Consider the following 21,863-nt stretch of genomic DNA (forward strand, 5'->3'; position numbering starts at 1 on the left):
GGACTGCTGGGAATGTCTGGGAAAATGTAGGTGTCTGTGATTAAAGCGATGAGGAAGAAGGGAGCCTAAAGGATGCTTTTAGCTGCTTTCCAGCTCATATGGAAACACATAACACAAGGTGATCACATCTGGTCTAGGCAGAGTACTTGTGATGGCAGGAGAGCTTGCAGTTGTGCAATATGCTTTAAAGTTTGCAGAAAAAGAGACTCTACACACTAGTAGACTTTCACATTTTCAGCACTCTCCAGTGATAAGGTTTTACAGTCCTTCCCATAACATTATCTATTAGTAGCCACAAAACATCCAAGCAGAACAAACAGTTTTAAAGGAACCAAAAAAAAAAAAAAAAAAGCTCAGAGCAACATGTTTTGCTTCTGATCCATCACACAGTAGACCAGAGAAGTGAGATGGGCCCTGTAAAATATATCATCCCGGTGATACATGGGGCAGGGGGAGGCACATCCAGAAGGACACATCTGACCAAGTCAGGTTTCAGGGCATACTTGTTCCATTGACAAGTAAAAACATTAGTTGAAAATATCTTGGTGCTCTAGCTCTGCTCTGAAAAGGATCCTCAGAAGCAGATCACCTTTAGAGTGCCGTGAATTATTTGTCCAGGCGCTTCTCTGGGAGGAATTCAAAGGAACCAAGGATTTGGCTTGAGAATCTCAGCTTGCCCCCATGCCGGAGAGCTCTGCTCCATTTCCCCGCAGTTCTGGCAGGCTTGCAGGGACATTCATTGGGATGAATTTCAACCTGTGTGTGTGGCATCCATGCATTTCCTCCCTGCTGTACCAGTGCACCTCTGTTAATGCCCAGTAACACCATAATAACTCAGAGGAGCACCTCCAGTGCCCGATGTTGTATGCAGGCACAGGGAGGGAAAATCCCTGCCTGCCAGACGTTTCAAGCCGGGAAGAGGCAGTGAACAGAGACAGCTTGCCCTCATTTTATGAACAAAAGGTTGGCTGTACCCCTTTGGATATGAACTGGATGGTAATTAAGAACCCGACTGACTTTTTAGACACTGGAGTAAAGTCTTTTGAAAAGCTCAGGGGTTTGGTCTGTTGCAATCAATTAAATTGATAGCTACTCACAGCAAATCTGGGCCATCGCCAGTGAGCTGCTGTGGCTCAGGAGGAGCGACTGTAGGGCTCCTCTTCCCCAAGGCGAGTCCATCTGCAGAAGGGATAAGATGTGCAGAATGGCTCAGTTGTCCTGACTCCATCCCTGATGATGCTCATGCTGGGTATTGAGTAGAAGCAGGCTTAGATCAACCCTGAATAGCATGGAAAATCCTATCTTTTCTCTTTGAATAAACAACAGCCAAACTAAGACAGCTCACGCTGTTTTAAAGCGCCATAAATATTGCTGAGTTTGCAAAAAGTACTGGCCAACTCTCACAGAAATCACTGGGACACTCTGGAGCTCACGAAGGGCAAAACCTGAGTAGAGGAGTGGCTTTTGGTCCGTACAATCTGCTTATAAACTCTCTGTTGGGTTGGAGCTACTAGAGAAACCATGACCATGTAAAGCTAGCGAGCACCTGGTCACCTGGAAGGGAGGAGGAGGAAAGAGCGAGGTCCCAGTCTAAATTATTTGTACATCGTCCCTGTGGAGAAAGAGGCTCCAACATGAGCTGAACCCTAATTAGGCACGAAGGAAACTTGTGAACATCCTAATCCATGCAAAACATTTCAATCAGAGTTCACACCACATTAGACATCAGAGAATCAAAAGACAAGGCACAAATCCCTGAGAAGCAGCTTCAGTATTTCCACTGCTTACAGAAGTGTTTGTTTTAGATTAGTGAGAATCTTTTGAGCAAGGGCTCCCATTTGCCTGTTTTGCTGCATCAACTACCAGGACATTTATGACAGCATACAAATAATACATAGCAGTGATTAATAAATAATAAAGTGAAGCATGGTACAGACGCTGAGCTGAATCCATTTCCTCTCCTGAAGTTCTGCAGCAGAGTCAACACTTGCAACTGCATTTCAGAAAATACACTATTTGTACAAAAGTTGAAAAGTACCACTGTCATAATTAGATTTTCCATTAGGCTTGTCTGGCATAATTAAAAATGTAATTTCTCTGTAAGCACATAGCAGTGCTCTAGGAAAAGGGTGTCACTACTTATTAAGGGCATATGCAGGTACTTTAGCTAACCACATAAATTGATTAAGTACTAAACTAGGCTATGGAGTCTAATTGTTTTGAACAAATACGTACTTACTGCATGTGAAAGGACACATTGCCTTGCCTGTTGGAAAGCATAATTTATTCCAACAACTACTAACTTTACTGCTGAATGCCATTTAGCTCTGTTCTCAGCTCCAGGTACCCACATGTGTCCTGTGGATGCCACTTGCAGTGTTATCAGGCAGCAGCAGTTCTTGAAGTTGAACAACTTGGATGAAAGCGAGAGCGTGGCAGGACACCGTGGGCAGGACCGGGATGTGCCCCTGTCCCTCCGCGGCTCCAGGTGAGCCATGTAGCCACTTTGGGTGTCTATTTGCCCTCTGCAGACCGCAGGTTGCAATAGCTCAACCTTCCTTTGCAAAGTACTGGCTAACACTCCTCCCCATGTATTTCTTACTGAGACTTCCAAAGGAGCAGAAGGGAGCTAGTTGTTAAAATCAGATAAGCTCTTCTGAAATTCCTAACTGCTATTATTAGCCAGATTTGACATATTTTTACTCAAGCAGGCAGTTGTGGTTTGCGTGAGCCCAAGTTAGGACTTAGTGGTCTGCTCTTCACAGGCGTGTGGGACACTCCCAAGTCCTCAAAAAGTCTTGGAGGAGCCTCTGAAAAAAACCCCACAGCTTATATTTCCAGGAAGGATTTCTGCCGTGTTTGCAAAGTCCTAAAGCAGCAGCACTGAAACGATGAGCTATGGGCCTCTGCAGCCTCTCGGGACAATTCACCCAGCTCATAACCAGGCAATTGCTTGCCCACCATCTCAGCCCCGCTTCTGACATGGAGACGGGCAGGGAGCCGGCACATAACACACAAGTGCAATGCAACTGTCCACCTGGGTGCAGCTGATCCGGTGCTGTCCCAGCAGTACTTGAGGAGCTCAGGGAGGAAGCAGAGCTTCCCAACATGAACTTAAAATACAGCTGATACAAGAAAGAAGTACCTGTCAGGCTGGTAGGATTTGAAACAATAAGCCTGATTCCCCGGCACTGTGATTTCCTACTGTTGTGCTTGCATAAAGTCATCTTAGCTTTTCCTGCTAATAAATGAGAAGACAATCTGACCCAGCGCATTCATTGACAAGCTCTGCAAAAGAAACCTCAGGAATATTTTATTCCTCCCACATTAGGAACGTACAGAACATACAGAGAAATTTACCATCACATAATGATCCCTATTATGCAAAGCGAGGCTGACAAAATTTCCATCATTACATCCCTGACAAGTACTCAGAACTGCGGGGGCTTTCAGGCTTTCTTTTGAAAGAAAAAAGACCTGCAAAGTAGCTTTAATATCTTAAATACAGAGCAGGAACTTCGTCCTCTCCCTATTCACAAACACCTTAAATACATCTCCTTCCTTCACAGCTCGTTAATCCCTATTCCTCTGCTCTTCAGACATTTAAATTCTTTCCACAGATCTAACACAGCAGAGGTGTTTATATCATGTTTAAGCAGCACTTGCCAGCTATGAACGCCCCTTATGACCTTACTGGTTTTTGAGTGACCAAAGATCATTATGAAATCAGCCAAGTGCGGTGGTGAGGACCTCACCGGAGCCCGAAGCCCTTGTGCCATTACCAAACCACAATCCCCTGACACGTTTTCTCCTATTTGTGCATCCAAAAATGCCCATCGAATGGTTCAATTATCATTGAAACATTGATTAAAATCCTGAATCTGAAGGACAAGAGAAGGGCAATGAGGCTGGTGAGGGATCTGGAGAACAAGTCTTATGAGGAGCAGCTGAGGGAACTGGGGTTGTTTAGCCTGGAGAAAAGGAGGCTCAGGGGAGACCTCATCGCTCTCTACAACTACCTGAAAGGAGGTTGTAGCGAGGTGGGGGTCGGTCTCTTCTCCCAAGTAACAAGCGATAGGACGAGAGGAAATGGCCTCAAGTTGCACCAGGGGAGGTTTAGATTGGATGTGAGGAAAAATTTCTTTACTGAAAGAGTGGTGAAACATTGGAACAGGCTGCCCAGGGAAGTGGTGGAGTCCCCATCCCTGGAGGTATTTAAAAGACGAGTAGATGAGGCGCTTAGGGACATGGTTTAGTGGGCATGGTGGTGTTGGGTCGATGGTTGGACTCGATGATCTTAGAGGTCTTTTCCAACCTTAATGATTCTATGATTCTATGATTCTATGATAAGCAGATTGGCAGTTATTTAACAACTTGCTCAGCATTATGCTGTTTTAGGGCAGCACTACACATTGCGGGGTGCAAATCTGATCCAGTTACTCTTTGGTTGGAGGCTCCAAAGGGGCCAACCCTGACCCCAAACCTCTGACCGATGACACTGGCAGGTGATTTGCTTTGTTAAGTAGCATGGTCTGCACACACAGAGCTGCCTTTCGCTGCCATTTTCATCTTCCTCATTGCCATTTGAATACCAATATAAGTAAATATCAAAGAAACATGTGTAAGGAGCGAGCATGTGGGCTCATAGGCACAGCATCCACTGGCTAGTTTGTCTTCCTTGCCTTTTTTTTGTCCTTTCTGTGTGTCCACGTTTTCTCTCCTACCTCAGATCTGCACTTTTGCTACTCTGATTTCCTTACCTGTTCCACCATAGCTATTCAGACCTTCTCAACCTGGGTCTCTTCTTTGCCTCTTTCCAGCCTCCCTAACCAGCTTTCTTTCCTCTGCTGCTCAGCAGAGGAAAGAGCAGAGACTGAGAAAGTTAATGAACATCACATCGGGGTTACTGCTTCCAGCACTCTCCCCTCTCCCGCACGCTGCGGGCCAGGCACACACGTGAGCCCCAGAGCAGTAATTAAGGGATTTTAGGAGGATAATGCCCTTGGAGGGCTTCGGCAGATTGACACATGGTATTTCTTCTTAATAATGACTGTCCTGAAACGTATCGGATCCGTGTGCTGCTGTGTTTCCGGCAATTTGTAAGAACTGTTCAATGTGTAGCCAGCTGGAACGCACAACAGCACATAATTGTTCTATTACTGCAGACTTCAATTGTTTCTTTTTTATTCATTAAATTGCCATTTATTGGAAGAAAGGTCCTTTTTTTAGATGCATTTTTACACAGCTCTAGATTGGACTTGCCAGGACTGAACAAGGGCAGACCTTCCCTTTTCTCACTGTGCTCTTGGAAGGAAAATGGGGAGCACAAACGCTGGAATTTTGTTTTTTAATGGAGATGTTGAAAGCCTTTTACATTCTGCATTGGAACAAAAACGAGGCCTTTTGAAACGTTGCATGGGAGTCAAGGGAGAAGGCCACCCACGCTGACCATGGGAGAGGCGAGAGCAAGGGTCTGCTTGGCAGCAGCCCTGAGTGTGTCTCCTTTGAACCAAGAGAGCACCCACAGACTAACGTTAGGGAAAGAAGGACTGCTATTGCGAGAAGCCACACAGGGCAAGGGAGAAAGCCAACTGTCTGGTGCTTACGGTGCTCACCTGGAAGTCAGGAGACGTGACGACTTGCACTTAGGTCCCAAGTGAGTGCCCAGATGGGAGATGGTGGCCTGAGTCTTTGTTTTAGACCGGCACTTCCACAACAGGCCAGGAATTTCTTGAAAAAAGGCTCACCAAAGCCCAAGAAACATATCCCAAGCAGACTTGAAAAGCACTGTAGAACTGACTGCACTATCTTGAGAACCGTTTCCCATACAATCAGAATTATCTTGATTTGCGAGTGTTTTACACAATACAAGAGCCAAACCCCAAACCCAGGAACCCCAGGTCCAAGATTCCTAATTCTTATTTCAACTGTTGTTCCCCCAGCTGAAGAGCAGAAAGTGGACATTTTAATCAGTGCATTCTGGTCAGATCACACTACCTGGCAAGCTGAGACTGACCTATACTTCACTCTACAACCGAAAAGTGAAACATCACATTAAATTGTATATACAGGAGGAAATTCCTCTTGCTCTCCTAGCCTTTCTTTAAGCTATTGAAATGGCTTAAAAAAAAAAAGCAAGACGTAATTGTTTCCTGTGCAAATGTTGTGCCAGACTTTATTTTTATGGGCTGTATTTATTGACTTTAGCTATTTTTCCAGTATGCTGCACAGCGTTAGACTTGGCACGAAGTCCTACAAAGTGAAATAACATCTCTGAAAAAGTGGGAATTCTCATTGTTTGGCATGGTCAAAGAAAACTCCAGCCAAGCAAACTTATGACCTTCTCTCATGTCAGACTCAAACCCAGGCCAGGCCAGCCACTAGATCAGACTCTTCATTCCTCTGAAGTCATGAAAAGATCCAAATCTGGGGGTCTGATCCAACACCTAAGTGAAGCCATTTGCCCCCATCTGCTCTACTCCACACCTCTCTAAGAGCACCTATTTGTCAATGCAATTACAAGCAGAGATTTGTACCTTGTGCAGATACCAATTTGTTTTCAGGGGAGCAAAACAAGACACCCAGCCTCACCAGGAGCCATTAGTGAGTTAATTGCAGCTCTTTAAGAGTTAGGTCTTAATGTGCCCGTCAACTCCAGGCACTTGCTACACTTCCCGGGATTTTGTATGCATCTGAGACAGATGTCTCCGAGGCAATCAGAAAAGTCCCACAGTACACACTGAAGAAGACAGAAGACAACTGAAGAGATTTATGTTGGATGGAATGACAAGCTCAAGAGTTTAACTGCACATGGCATTTCTGGAAGCTTGCCAGCTCCAAGTTTAGTGTGTTTTGTGTACTTCACTCATAACTGTTTATTGTGACAGGTAAACACTTGTTTTGAAAGCTTGCAGGCGTACTATTAAAACAGAAGTGTTCCTGACATAGTCAAGCTGTGCTGTCAAATGTTTATCTTTTGAATGATGAATGCTGGCTTTCCTTTTCGTTCCTCTCAGTCTGCGTGGAACAGATTTGAACAGTCTCTCCCAACTTGTTTGGGCTCATTTCACCTGGGGGACATAGCTAAAAGCCGATGGGCCAGAGAGCAGCCCCGTAATTATAAGCCCCTATGCCAATAAATGAAGGTGATGCAGAGAACAAAGGCGGAACAATAGGGTAAGCAAGAGCAAGCTCAGTGCTGGGTCTGTCTGCAAATGCAAATGCAGATGTTGAGCTTTAGAAAATATACTAGACTAGAGCTCAAAAGAGAGGGCTATTCCCAGCCCTTAGAGCATCTCAGAAGCACATATTTCACAAGTCAAATTCTGGAGACTTATGCTAACTAAAAAAGTTAGAAGCAACTGTAACAAATTTTTCACAATATTGTTTTTTACTCTTTTTTTTTTAAGTAAGAAACTAGAAAATCTGGAAACAGTTAAGTCACAGTATTGGATGTATACATAGCCTGTGAAACTGCAATCACAAAAGTTATTGGCAAAAACGAACAGAGAGTCTTATGGGTGAGAATTAAAATTCTCCACTTGGTGCAAATATGCCTTCTACAGAACCAGAAGAAAAGCCTGTGAAAAAAAGACAGTAATTTCTGTGTATCTTAGTGTAACTGCATATGTTAAAAGGCTGTGGAATTCAGCAACGACCCCATGGGCTTTCAAGTGGATTTCAGGTATTTCACAGTGTGTCAGTTATAGATTGAGACATAAGACTTTGGGGAAAAAAGTACAATCTTTGATGAGATGAAATAGCATCAGATTTCCATGAAAATGCAAATGCTTAATGAATTAATTGCTAGTGCAGTTCTGTTTCTTCTTTGTTCTGTTGCAGTGATACTTCAACCATGGGTTTGCTGACCCTCACTGGGAGTAGCACTGGGGCCGATTCAACCAGGACCATTGTAACGGCTACCTACTGGGAGCACATAGACGAGAATGAGAATCCATAATTAACGACTGATTTGACGAAAATAGTCTTACACAACACGTAAGCCATGGAACTGCCCACCACAGGAGGCATCGGAAGCGTTCATATCACACAGGAGTCAAAGGAGGATTGAGTATTCGTCAGGATATTGAAAATATTAGGGATCACCAGAACAAAAAAAAAAAAACCTGCTTCCAAAAAGACGTTAAACAGAGAAGTGCAAGTGCTTAGACAGTATCTAATTACAAGGGGAAAAGAAGAAACCATCATCACCAAATCTGTAAATTCAGTAGGTCCATGTCCCAGCTTACTGTACAGAGGTTGGCCGTACAGAAAAACTTATACACTAAATCAGGCTATTTCAGCAGAAGGTGGAACTGGGACTTTACTGCCTAGGGAGACACATACATTATACCTTTGATCCATACTTAACACAGAGAATTTGTGCAGGGTTGTTACTCAGTGGAGGGATCACTCTGAACCCATTACGGAGTGCACACATTGCATCCCTCTGGCAGGAACATCTGGTGACCCATAAACCAGCCAAAGCACCGGAGCTGTGGCAGAGCTGCTCAGGCAGGTTTATTTACAGCACATCAAAACTCCAGCCGGCAGCTCAGGCAGGCAGGCGCTCCTGTGGGGTGCCACCACCTGCCGAGTAAGGAGGGCTGAGCTCGCTTCGCCCAACTTGGAGCCTTCTCCAACGGTTTGTGTTGCAGATCCCTTGGTCTGCGTTGTGCAGGGGAGAAGGGGCTGGGAGTCAGGGAGACAGCAGGGAGAAAAACCCAGGGAAGGGATATGGTGGGAGCCAGATTCTGACCGGTACTCCAGCTCCTCACAGTTTTTGGATGAGCAGAGTGAGTCTGTGTGGCATAGGTGCTACACGCCATGTTACCGCTACGGAATTGGGTATTTAAGGTCCTAAAGTCAGATTTACTTTTTCATCAAACCATGGCCCTAGTAAGGGGAGCAGTTTAGACAAGGGGTGAACAACCACTAGCCCAGTATTTACCTCTTTGATTTGCTCTTTCAGCCTAAAGTATTTCCCCTTTCTTTCCCCCTTAAAGCTGTTTCTTCAGGTGTGGATGTAGCATGACATCTAAATATAAATCATCACAAGCTGCTGCTAACTTCAATGCATGTGAGGAGTTACCACACCAGGGCCAATTCCTTGGGTGCTGAGCATCCTCCCCGCTCCAAACCCTGCTGAAGTTTGTACAGAAACGGACTGGCTACAAAGGGACTTCTGTCTTTCCTTCCCCCCAGATTTAGCGATCCACAGAGCAAACTATTTCATCATTTTTCTCCTAATGAAAAGCGTACTGTGTCTTGTGCAAAACAAGAGGTGATCCCTGCACTGGGAGTCTATGCTAACTATTGCTTTTGTCCTGTCAAATAAAAAGCATATGAAAAAGGCAGTAATAAAAAAAAAAAACATTAAGACTCACACAAGGCTTGTTAAATGATTTAAATCTTCATAATGTATAGCATTTTCCTGGTAATTAAGTTCGAACATTGAGTTGGGCTAAATGCTTACTACTGTTAGATAACACTTTAAATGCTCCCTCACACGCTCGGATTTTTTTTCTTTACTACAGCCCTGACAATCGAAGGTAGTTACTTTGAAAAGCTCAGGAATTGCTTCCTATTGATGTACAAAGTCCACCTCACACTCACCTTACACCACTGCACAAGCTCAGTCAGCCCCCAACTCTTGTAAAAAGAGATCTGGTTGGGATATACGGCTTCTTTGTCAAAAAGAATGGAAAACTTGGAAAGAGAGGGGGAGAGAGGAGGGGAGAGGAGAGGAGTTGCATGTTTACGTGAAGTGGGAGGAAAAGGAGGTAGATGCTCTCTGCTCATGTTTCTATTTTACTTTTCTAAAGTTTGCGCTGAAAAACAATTTCAAGAGAAAGTCCTGACCTGCCCTGGTAACAAGCTATTTGCCCGTAAGCCAAGATCAATGGTTGTCCCCAGTTTCTTTCCCACTTCTTCCTCCCTCTTCCTGCTGTTTTTGCCCTCCTATTTATCTGCTCTTGGTCTACACATTCCAGCTTTTGTTCTCAGCTCTTTCTTGCTTTCCTGCCCTCTCAGCATTCAGTTACATCCAGCTACACTACCTAACACATTCTCTACAAAACAGTGCTTTTTATTAGAAAAGCCTGATGCCTTCTACTCAGAAGTACAAAATTCAGATGGGAAGGTTTGATCCCATGCAGTAAAAGACAACCATCACACCTACCTATGTAATCCCATCACTCACAAGCCCATCTGATCCGCGTGTTGTCCAATTTAGACTGCAATCACATTTAATGTTTTGTTTTAAACACAACCAGGTCAAGGCAGTATTGCAAAATAAGCTAGGTAAATAGATGTGATGCACACATAGGCTTCGGAATTTTGGTCAGCTAACCTACAAAGCCCCAGTAGGTTAACTGACATTGCTAACTCTTGCTTGGCAAGGGAAAAAATATTTAGATAGTCAGTGAATGCTTCAGGTGAACACAAAAAAATTCTCGAAATTTAGGTCTATTTTAAAAATCCTCCCAGGCTGGCTTCATATATCATCCAAGTTGAAACTGTTCTCATGATATATTATACATGGAGACTGCACTACATCATCAGAGTTCTGACACTGCCATGTTCAGGGTATGCTAGGATACAACGTAATGAATTACAACAGCGGACATTGACAAATACACTTTAGGGGAAGTTTAAATTAATTTTTTTAGCTGCTTGCAGTTGGCTTAGAAAGTAAGTTTTATTAAGTAAACTAGTGGGAGAGTGGGAAGATTCAGAGCCCTTGAGAAAGGGAATGGCAGAGCAGAGAGAACACAGGACAGAGAGCAAGGAAGCAATTCCAGCTCCGAGATTAACATGCTCTGTGATTTTGGAAAAGTCAGCTGGGCCGAATCCTGATTGTGCTCGCCCACAAACATGCAGCTCTGCTGAAGCACCCGTGTATCTGGATCAGACATGGATGCCAAGTTCATAGGCGCAATCCCACGTCTGTGGATTGGACATCAAACAATTCCCACCGACTTCAGTGGGGTAATGTATTGTTGCAAGCACCTGGTATCCAAGGCGTATCAAAGGGATGCAGCAGTTGGGCTCTCACCTGGAAAATTCATAAGCATCCAGTGGTTTGGTTTTTTTTTTCCATAAAAATAAACCAGTAATAACAATAAGAAAAGGATAAGGTAGAGCTGATAAAGCCAAACAAAAAAACTTTTCATGAGAAGCAAAAGCTAGTGCCTTCAAGAAAGCCCAGAACACTAAACACCTTTTCCCTCTGAAGGTATCTTTTGTCATTTCATGGGGAATCAATTAACCACAGTGTCTTATTCAGGTAGACTTTAGATTAGTACCATATCCCTTCACTATAGATAATTAACCTCCATTTCTGAATTAGCAGCAAAATAAGCCAGTTATTAGTTTTTATAATGACTAGAACTCAATATTTTGGGTAGTTAAACACCCAAGAGTTTAAATTAAAATAGACATCTGACAGAAATCCCTAAAGTGTTCTTCAGATCATTAATACTATAAATTCCACAGTAGATTGAACTGACAATGTTCCCTTTTCCTTCTGGAGCACTCCAAAGGGATGAGCTACTCCCTCGAATCAGCATTCAGTTTGATCTCTGAAATAATCTCTCCTTGATACCTAAAGCCTCAAGGCCAACAGCATAGTTAAACTCATATCCTCCTCTTACCAGAAGTGTTATGTCTAGTGAAGTGAGAAAAAAAAAATATTAGAAAAGCCTACTTTCCTGCTCTACCTACAGACTGCTCCATACATTACCAAGACAAACTGATGCTCACATCCTAGAGCAAAATCTTGGCTAGGGTCACAGCCCGGGGCAGCAGTGCAGAGAGCGTGCTGGGGGCAGGGGGAGACTGTGGAGCTGTCACTGCCTCCTGGGCCATGGGGAGAGAGCGGGCTGTGCACAGCTCCCGTGCGATCCTAAATGAGCGATTGGTCTCTCCACACCTCAGGTCTCCTGCAGTGGAAGTGTGGGGCACAAGAGCAAGAAGCACGTCCATGAGGCAACGGGGCTCAAAGATCTTGAGGAGATGCTGCTTTATCCCCCTGCCCCACAGCTGTATCCTCTCTGTGTGTCTCATCCCTGGGAGATGCTCTTGCTCAGCATCCTCAACCCGTGCTGAACACTGCTCGCCATCAAAAAGCCTTTCTAATACCTAGCCTGCGTCACTTTTGCTGTAAAAGGAACTTATTACTTGATGTCCTACCTATATTTGCCTTTTCTTCCCACCGACACGACACTGAGACTTGCTGAACTTCTGGTCCAGTCTTTACTTTCCTCTATTCATCAGTTCCCTTTCTGCAGAACCGCTGCCTCTTCCTCATCCTCTGTGCATTGATTATTCCAGACCAAGTTTCGTGCCTTGCACTTTTCTCTAATTTAATTCCCTTTTTTTTTTCCCCCAAACCATTTCTGCAGTTTGTTGAACTCATTTGAATTCTCATCCTGTTGTCCAATATATTTGCAGTCCTTCCTAGCTTGGTGGCATCTGTAAATTTAATAAGCATACTATCTATTCCATCATCCAGGTTATTAATGGAAATGTTGAACAGAACCGATTGCCTCCCTCCTCCCCAAGCTTCAGTCAGTCTGTCTGTCCCTTTTAAGGGCTTGCAGGGGATATTTCTACCGCAGAGAGGTGGAGGTACATCTAACACTGACTCCTGTGGAAACTGTTACATCTCCCAGTGTGGTCAGTGAGTCTCAAAGGCGGCAACACAAATCCTGAATATGCTGCTCAGTGCACTGCAGACCTTACCAGAGGTGTGCTTTATTCCATTTTAGCTCCAGCCAGCTATGCATAACACCACAAAGGAAAGAAAGAAAGAATAAAAGCTCTAGGGATTGTCCCGCTGCACATAAAATGTGTATTCTAAGAGAAATGAATGTTTACCTTCCCATTTATGTGAATCAATTAGCAATAAATATCCCCAGGGCATAGAAAAGACTAACACGGATAACAAAGGATATGCCCCAAATAATGGAGGATTAGAAAAAGGCATACACAAGTAATAAAATGTCAGCTACAGATGCCACTTGAGAATATTGCAAAACAGAGAAGAGTAAGTAGCTGAAGAAGGAAAGAAAACAGAGGTGACGAGAAGATTGCAGTAGCAGTAAAGATAAATGACGAGCGCACTTTTTGAGTATATATACTAGAGTTAAAAGAGTTCAGTGTAGAGACAGGAAGGTCTCCAGGAGAATAGAAAGGTAATTTATAAACAAAAGAGGCAGATGGGGCTTCTATGCCCAAAAATAAGTCCCTTTTTTTCCCAGTTCTATCGGTTGCTCTAAGAAAAGATATTACCTTTCCCTACAAACCTTACCTCTTGACAATATCAAAATAGAAAGATATATTTGCCCTGGCACTCTGAAAGGACAATGGGAAATAGGTGCCGAGAGCCTAGAGAGGAAGAAACATTTTAAGAATGAAAAAGGACCAGAGTTAGAGCTTCTCAGGAATTACATTTTATCTCATGAAAAATGTCACCAAAAAGGAATAAAGATTGGTTCCCCTTTCTCAATAGCTCTATTTTTGCCAGAATGTTTTTATCAAAAAATGAAATCTTTTCATCAAAAACCTCTAGGCCCCCAGACAAAACATATGTAGCTTTAAAGAAAACTGAAGTTTCCTATTTGGGTCTTTTAGGGCTTTGTAGCATTATTGCAACACAAATCATGAAGGACGAGCATCTCAAGGCAATTTAATTTTTTTTTTAAAACCCCTCACTAGGCTTTTAATATTGATTTTTGCAGGCTTTTAAGCAAAACCAGTAATAAGAAGTGGAGAAAGGATGGGAGGTGATCTGGCTCCATGCAAGGTGGATGGGAAACGCTGGGGCAGCGGGGGCGCAGGTAGCCATCTGTTGCTGGGCTCAGGTTGGGCTGCTACAGGGGACACTGGCATCTGTAAGACTTGCACTGGCAGCCCTTGGGGAGAGGGCAAGAGGACACAGACCTCCTAGGTGTGGGCAGCAGTCTAAAAGCAGGTACCAGTGCTTTTTGGTGCCAGGTTCACCTCTCCATCAGCATCCTCCTCTTTGGGATCTGGTCCTCCTTTGACATCCCCCTTCCCGCAGGCTCCATCTGGCCTCGGGTCGCTCCCAGCTCTTCTTCTCCTCCCTGCCACTATTGCTCTGGACCAGCAACATCTCATCCTGGGCTCATCTGTCCCGCCTGGCACCTCTCCTACCCAGGTCTTGCTGACAGTAAAGAGCAAAAGGAGTAAACAGGGAGTAAGCCGGGAGGCGAGGGAAGAGCTGTTTTCATTTGGGGAAATTTTGTTGCTGTTTTTGGTTCTCAGCATGTCAGCGGAAACTCAAGGCTTGTCAGGAGGCTGCTCCCAATCCAGTAATTACTGGAGGTGCCTCTAACTCGGCCCTGTCTTGATCTTTCACTGTATGATCATTTTATTATTCAGTTTTATTTTATTATTCAGTTTGATTTGGCAGCTGCCTGAGAAACCTAAGGCTACTCAAGCTGTGTATTTTAAGATCTTTAAAATCTGTTGATACGAATTCTTTTAAAGTCTTCGGGCCTTAGTCAACATTGTTAATTCTGAAGCTCCAGCCCATCAACTTGGCAGGACACTTCACACATGCATGCACACACGTACGCGCGCAGCTCAGCAGCAGCTTAAACAGGGATCTCGCTGCAGAAGCCATGATTTTTCCTCTGGCTCACAGCCAGCCCGACTCAGGGGCATCGTCCGAGGGCTTCAGCGGAGACAGAAAAAGTTCAGGCATTTGGACAGTGCTAGAACCGGGCACTTAGAGGAGAGAAAACATTATTCCCATTAGGAAATTAAAAACAAAGAAACAAACAAGCCCCATTTACTGCACAACTCCCTTTTGCTCTGGTGGGGATATGGGTGCTAACCTGCTGGTCCTTCCTCCAAGGCATGTAGTGAGTGAGACTTTCTTGGCCACGGCAAGCATTCTCTCTCTCCCTTCTGTCAGACCAGGGGGAATTTTGGACCCTCCTCCAGGTGGAGGCTGTCCCTCTGCAAGGATCTAAGCAAACGCCTCACCTTGCTTTATTGGGTCCTTGGATCTCATCTCTTCAAGGGAGAGATTTGCAGATTGTTTAAGGTCCACGTCTGATTTCCTTCGGTACTTTGATTTCAGATTACTCACCCTCCTCTTGGCCTTTTCATGATCAAAACTAAGATCCAGGTTCCCCCCTCTGACTTCAAACAGTTTTAATCCTGCCTCCCTAACATCTATTTTCCTTCTAATTCCCTGAAGAATTTCTCTTCTGGGATCACCCCTGTTCACATTCTCTTACATGTTCAAAGTCCTTCACATTCGTCTTTCATCCATGCCGCGCTCCCCTATCACAGACTCCTCTGATTCCACTTCTTCAAGGGCGGCGATGTGGATTTTCATCTGCAACTTTAACAGGTTAGAAGAGCTGGATCCTCACTGCTGCTCTGTGTTCACACATCAAAGGGCCAAAGAGAGCCCAGGAGACAATTCAGCTGCTTGTGTGGAGGCTTAGCCAGGGCTCTCCTGCTCAGAAACTCTGCAGCAGTGCAAAAGGCCTTGTCCATACACAGAATCACTCCTGAAGTGTAGCAGGGGTTGGCATCCAGCTTGCATCTGGCAACCACGGCACAGTAATCTCATCTGCTGTCCACTGGTGGACGCTGGAGGTCTTGGGGTGGCGGTCACTCTTTGTTAAAGACAGGAGAGAGACTCAACCACCCAAAATACATTTGTTTTTATCTGTAGGACTTGGTGTTTCCTTTAATACAGCCCTGCGATGTTGTCACCTCATAGTCAGCAGGTTGAGAAGGTACCTGTCACTACTAAATTACTACATACTGTTATGTGGCTTTGTTTAACTGTTGTCATTAACTTCACATTTCAATGCTGTAATTAGTCCTTTAATTAGTCCTCACTTTGCTGCCAGCAGTGCTCCCCATCTCTTCTAGGCTTTCCAATGACAAAATCCCTCCTGTGGTAGCTCCTGGTAGGTGTCTTCTTTCATAGCTGAAGGAGTAGTGGCCCTTGAGCCCCATGTTACCTGCAGGTCTGTGCTCTGCTACAGCTCATACCAGATTTGGCTGTAGCTTTCTCATAGCTTTGCCACTGCTCTTCTTCAGCCTTGCTGGCTTGGAGCGGCTGCAGCTGGCTCACCAGACCGTCCTGCGGCGGTGGTAGCCCTGGGCTCTGCCCTTGTCCCTGTGCTGAGCAGTGGAGACTGTCCACACCAAGGTTTCCTCAGAGCTCTCACTTCTCTCTGTCTGCACCGTACTGCCCAGACCCTCCTGTTTCCTCCATTATAAAATCACGTTATAGGACAGTGCGTGGTGTTACATAGTTCCCTTTAAATGTGATTACACATTTTTCTAGCAAAGGGTCTCTAACTCCTAGCCCAACAGTAGGGCCATCACCATTTTTGCTCCTGCTGGATGTTCTAGCAATGGCAGGCCATCTAGGTGAGGACCAGCCCTTACACAAACTGCAGCATCAAATCCCCGTTTCCTCTGATGTTCCCGTAGGATAATGCCCAAGGGATGGCAGAAATCAATGATAGCCCAAACCAAACCCGAGAGCTCTCCCATAAGGAGTCATTCAACATTTGTTTACAAGAAACAGATCTGCATCATTTTGCGGTGCAGGGAAGCTGGAAGGGAGCACAAGGGGGCCAGACAGTCGGGAAGGTTTGTGCCAGCCCTGCTGGAGCTCTGCTCGCAGCTGGGCAGCTCACCTGCAGGAGAGCAAGGAAGCACATCCCAAGCCTCACCACTGTCCCTGAGGAGCATCTTCCTTGCAAAACCTGTTTTCAGACTAGTTCCCCCTCCAGATTTTAATACCCAGTCGATTCACTTCATCTTATACCTTTGAAAATATTTATTAGGGGCGCTTTCAAGATAAGGTAGTGCTCACATTCCAGTGTTAATATTCTGTTTTACATCAGTTCTCATCCATCTCCTTTCTCGTCCTAGCGCTTGGGTACTTTCCAGTAGTGAATTAAGTAACATGCCTAATATCTGTCATGCATGGCTTGTTCTTCCTCTTTTATGATAAAAAGGACTCCAAATATCTAAGTATGAAATCTCCCTTTCCATCAGGATATTATTTTTTTTTCCAGGAGACATCCTCCTGGTAACTTGGCATATTAGCCAATCAGAGCTATAGTATTATTCCTCTAGGCCATTTTTCTTCAGTGTGGAGGCATGTATATATGCATTTGGAAAAACAAAAGACAACTCAACCTGCTGTTAGAAGAACTAACAACTTCTAGGGCTAATCTTGGCAAATCTTTCCCTTTAGGAAGTGCAAGAGAGCTGCCAGCTCAGCATCCTCCATCGTTAATAGTGCCAGGCTTTAAAGCTTCTGAGTTTGCACCTGAGCCTTGCTTACAAATAAGATGGCTTTCTGTTCAATAAGCACCTAATACAAAGCCACTGGTTTTCTTTCATCTCCCTGTTGACTTCATCACATCTTGGGTCAGGCCCCTAACTTGTCAGACAACTTTTGATGTGTTCAGGCACCTAAGACAATTGCAATCAATGAAGGTTGGACCTGCAAGTGTTTTGGAATAAGCCTGTCTGCATTTTGGGGGCCCAGATACCTTTCAAGATCTGGCCCTAAGTGATTCATCCACTGGAAGTCTATAGCTCAGCCACGCAATTAATCCAATTCTGCTAAGTTTTGGTCTGGTGCTTTAACCTCCAAGACCATTCTTTCTCCCTGATAATACAGATGGCAGAGAAAAGCCGTTTAAAGGATGAGGCATACTGGATAAGGAGGAGAGCAGCCTAGCAAGTGTAATGGAGACTGGGGTAGCATAAACTTTAAATACTTTGAAAATCATTAGACTAACAGTGTGTAAATGTATAAAACCAGTCAGTCTGCACATAGCTCACAAATTTGCTATCGCTGGTCAATTGGAATCCCGGAGAAGTCGACGTTACGAGCCCTAATGCATTGTATTTAATGCTGCAGTGGGGCTCAATGTACTAATTACATGTAAGTTTTCCAAGATTTCTGCCGGGAGTATTTCACAGAAAAGATAATTGTTCTTTGGGGGGTTTCAGCACTGGTTTATTTAATTATGTTGGAGTTTTCATATATATTGTGAAAATGCTAGCAGAAAGAAAACTGTCTTAGCCAGATGTAGAGTATACTGGGGAAAAGTAAAGCAGAAAAAGATTTTGGGAGGAGGCTGAAGATGATCCTGGCTGCTGAGGGCATTCAGGAGCTTGGAAGGGACCACATGAAGAACAGATGTAACCTGTAACAGGATCCTCAACTTCCCAAACAGCACTGATGTTTCCTAGAGTATTATCCGGGGGGGGGGGGGTGGGGGGGTGGGTGGAGGGAGCAGATACCAGCTGATAAACCCCTGACAGCACTGAAGAGGTATGGTGTAAGCACCTTCCTCAGCATCAGGTAGAAGAGATGGAAATGCTGCTAAAATCTGACATTATTTACCCCAAGGAATGTCTGGAAAGCTTTGGGCACGTTCTGGTTTGATCCAGGTGTGCGCTCGTCTTCCTCTCCTTCCTCCCTACCTACCACGTAAGCCTGAAGCAAAGGGGTCTCTCTTGTGTTTATATTTCACCCAGTCTTGTGGAGTCTGTTTTCCTCCTTCCTTCTCACTGCAGTTACTAACCTGAATTAAGAACATCCAGGGTGGAAGGAGAAAATGGCAAGTCACAACGGCTCACTGGTGAGAGACTAAATGGGACATCAGTCTCCAACCTTGACTCAGGGTTACCTATATTAAAAGTACTGCCACATGGCAGACATCAGAAGCTACTAATTGCAGCAGCAGCAGCTCTCACAGAGGGGAACTTCCCAAAATAGCACCGCTTTTGCATTGCTACCATAAAAAAAAAAAAGTTTTAAATTAAATCTGCTTGCAGTCTGTCATTCATGCAAAACTAGCCCTAGAAAGGTCTAGTCTGATAAATATTTCACTTAATGTGTCTCAAAGAGTTTCAAAGTTGTGGAAGCATCTTAATTCCACATTCTCAAAATGAAACTTTTACACTTCTAACTTTCTGTTTCGAAATAACTTTTTTAAAATTTTGTCTTCATTTTACACCAAAAAAGAAGCAGTTTAAGGGATGTCAAAGGTAAGAAAAGCATTTTGGCTCAACTGAAGGAAAGATTTCTGTTGACCTGATCTGAAAGAGATTTCTTTTCTTCATTCATAAAATTCACAAATCGGACTTTTGGGAGGAATCCTGGAGCGGGCTGGGAAATCCTTTGAAATCACCTAACTTCCCACGAGCTGGGAAAAATATCCTAATCCTCACTACAAGAGACTGAAGAAACATTTTGACAGGCAGCCTTTAGTCAAGGGTAACAGAAGTGATTGCTGCTGTCTCTTGCTGTTTCAGAAATAATCCACAAGAAACTCATGGCTGCCAATGAGGAACAGCTGTTCATTAAGAGACCCAGTCAAACTGATAGCATAAAAAGCTGTTTTCTGCCAAATTCAAGGGGAATACACCACAGAAACACCTTTCATACCATGCAGGCAGCTTCTACGTTTTCAAAAAGCAATATCTGTGCCAATTTCACCGAGGTCATAAAACCAATCAATTCTTTTTTGACTCCCACCAGCGTAAACTGAAGTCAGTCGGATTCAGCATAATTCACTTCTCTCTTACAGCTCACAAGACAGTTCCTTAAACAAATGGTAGCGCAGGCTAATAAAAGAGAGCAGTAATAATAATGAATAAACTGCTCATTAAAATAATAATACTGCTATCACTAAAAGAATAATGAAAACCTCTTTTACATAATTCTACTTGCCCTGGTTATTCTGTACAGAGCGATACAGGAGCTTGGACAAGGCATCCGAGGCTCTAGTGCCCAGCTAACCTTTCATTCAAAGAGCGCTCCCAGCTCACACTCCTATATCCTGTTGGCTTCACCTGCTTTTCCACTTTTTAATTAGTCCTTTCAACTAAAGCCACCTGAACTCACTTGTTTTCTAGATACTGAAGTTTTGTCTCTGCCCACCCTCCCCTTTTCCTGTTCATACTCAGTGCTTTGGATAAATTTTTCCTGAAAACACCATGTCTCAAATGAGAGTGACATTCTGTATTTAAGGGTAAATGAAATATTTAACGCCCTGTTTTAAAAAATAAGTGCTATGTTAGCATATGAAAAATGAAGCAAGCATGAATATTTGTAATCCTGGATGTACTGACAATCCACTCAAGGCTGCGTACCTGCAAAACTTAAATGAGTTTCAATTGACTTATCTCTCAAGGTTTGACTGAGCAAAGACACAGGCTCAGCTGCAGCTGGAGCCAGCAAGTCTTTGCCTGGGGAAGGGAGGACTTCAGGACTTGGCTCTGAACACAAAGCATTCTCGAAACACATTTACATTAACCGTAGGCCTTTCAATCCATCCTAAAACCCAAAATTGTACTCGATTTTCCTGACAGCCCTGCTTCCATATAGCTGCATTAATGAGCATTCAGTTTTCAAGAGCTATAAAGAGGCCCTTTGTAACTCTGGTCCTTCACATACGTGGTTATCGTGGCATTTCCCAGTGGTCTGACAGTAAGTCAGAGCAGCACTTCAGAACATCAGGTTTATATACTAGTACGTAAGTGAGTACATCTCCCTTGTACACTACCGAGGGGAGACACACAAGTTCCCCACCCAGATTTTGAGATTCCTATTTTGGCAAAAGCCTCTATCTACCTATGGGTTCACCACCCACCCATGCAGGCTGGTCTCAAGGAGGGTGCAAGCAAGTACTAAGAAGCCAGGAAAACAGTATAAAATAGCTTAGGGTAGAAAGAGAGACCGTCATGCCCAAAGGAAACAGCAAAGAGTATCAAAACCCAGAATATTTAACCTAAAAACCCAGGATATTTAGCCTATTGAACTCATCAGGAGTTTTGCTTTTGAATTCAGATGAGCTCTCAAACAGGAATTTAGCCAGGTCACCAAGTCCTGACACCAGAACCACGCAATAAATGATGTTTCAGTTTGCTGGCACATGAGAAACAGGGATGGGTTTTCATTTGGCAATAAACTGAAATTATGGGGGGTTTTATGTTGGAGAAACATTTTTTTAAATCCATTTTTTAAAAAATCCATGGCATTTTGGATGTAAAATGTTCCTTTTCAGTTGAAGTTCTCACCCTCTTCTCAGCTTTCAAAAACTGCAGGAAATTTGAAACAAAAGCAGTTTTTAAGAGAACTGAACTATTAGAACAAATATTGAAATGGACTATGGTTTTAGTTTATTCCTCCCCTTCACTGCCCCCCAATAAAGAAATTACTTTATTAAATGTTCAGTTATTTCTTCTTCAGAAATGTTCTCTTAGCGCTGATTAACACAAATTCACCAGAAGATAGCAGATGTCTCAGAACTGGACAAATCTTGACTTCCCCAAACACAAAGGCCTTTCCTAACACCTCGCTGTGCACAGGATGAATCCTGATCCAGGACTAGCGTTTACTTGCAGTGGTATGAGAAAGAGCGTCAACTCATTAAACCAGAAACCTAAACTGCTTCCTGTGGTGGGTCAGTTTTACTGAAGCCCAGTGCACAGTTTTATCAATATCTGCTTATTTTTACCAGCCTCTGCTTAGCAGGAAGGGATGCACTGACTTCAGCTCGCCCAGCCCAGCCGTTCCCAGCACCTTGCCTGCAGGCCAGGAGCTACAGTAGGCAGAGATCCTTCGGACACCATGCACAAGGTAAGAAATACAATTGCCCAAGAGGAAGGTGGGCATACTCTGCGTGTGGGACCTCGGCAGTGTCTGAGCAGTATTTCCTTGTAGTTCAGGTCTGGAGGGGAGTCCAGGAGAGGTGGACTTTCTGCAGCACCCAGAAAAGATCGGGCTTGATCCTGCTTTCTCACCCAAGCTGACAACACACAGGGGAAAC

The sequence above is a fragment of the Aptenodytes patagonicus genome, chromosome 17 (assembly GCF_965638725.1).
Source record: "Aptenodytes patagonicus chromosome 17, bAptPat1.pri.cur, whole genome shotgun sequence".
NCBI lineage: Eukaryota > Metazoa > Chordata > Aves > Sphenisciformes > Spheniscidae > Aptenodytes > Aptenodytes patagonicus.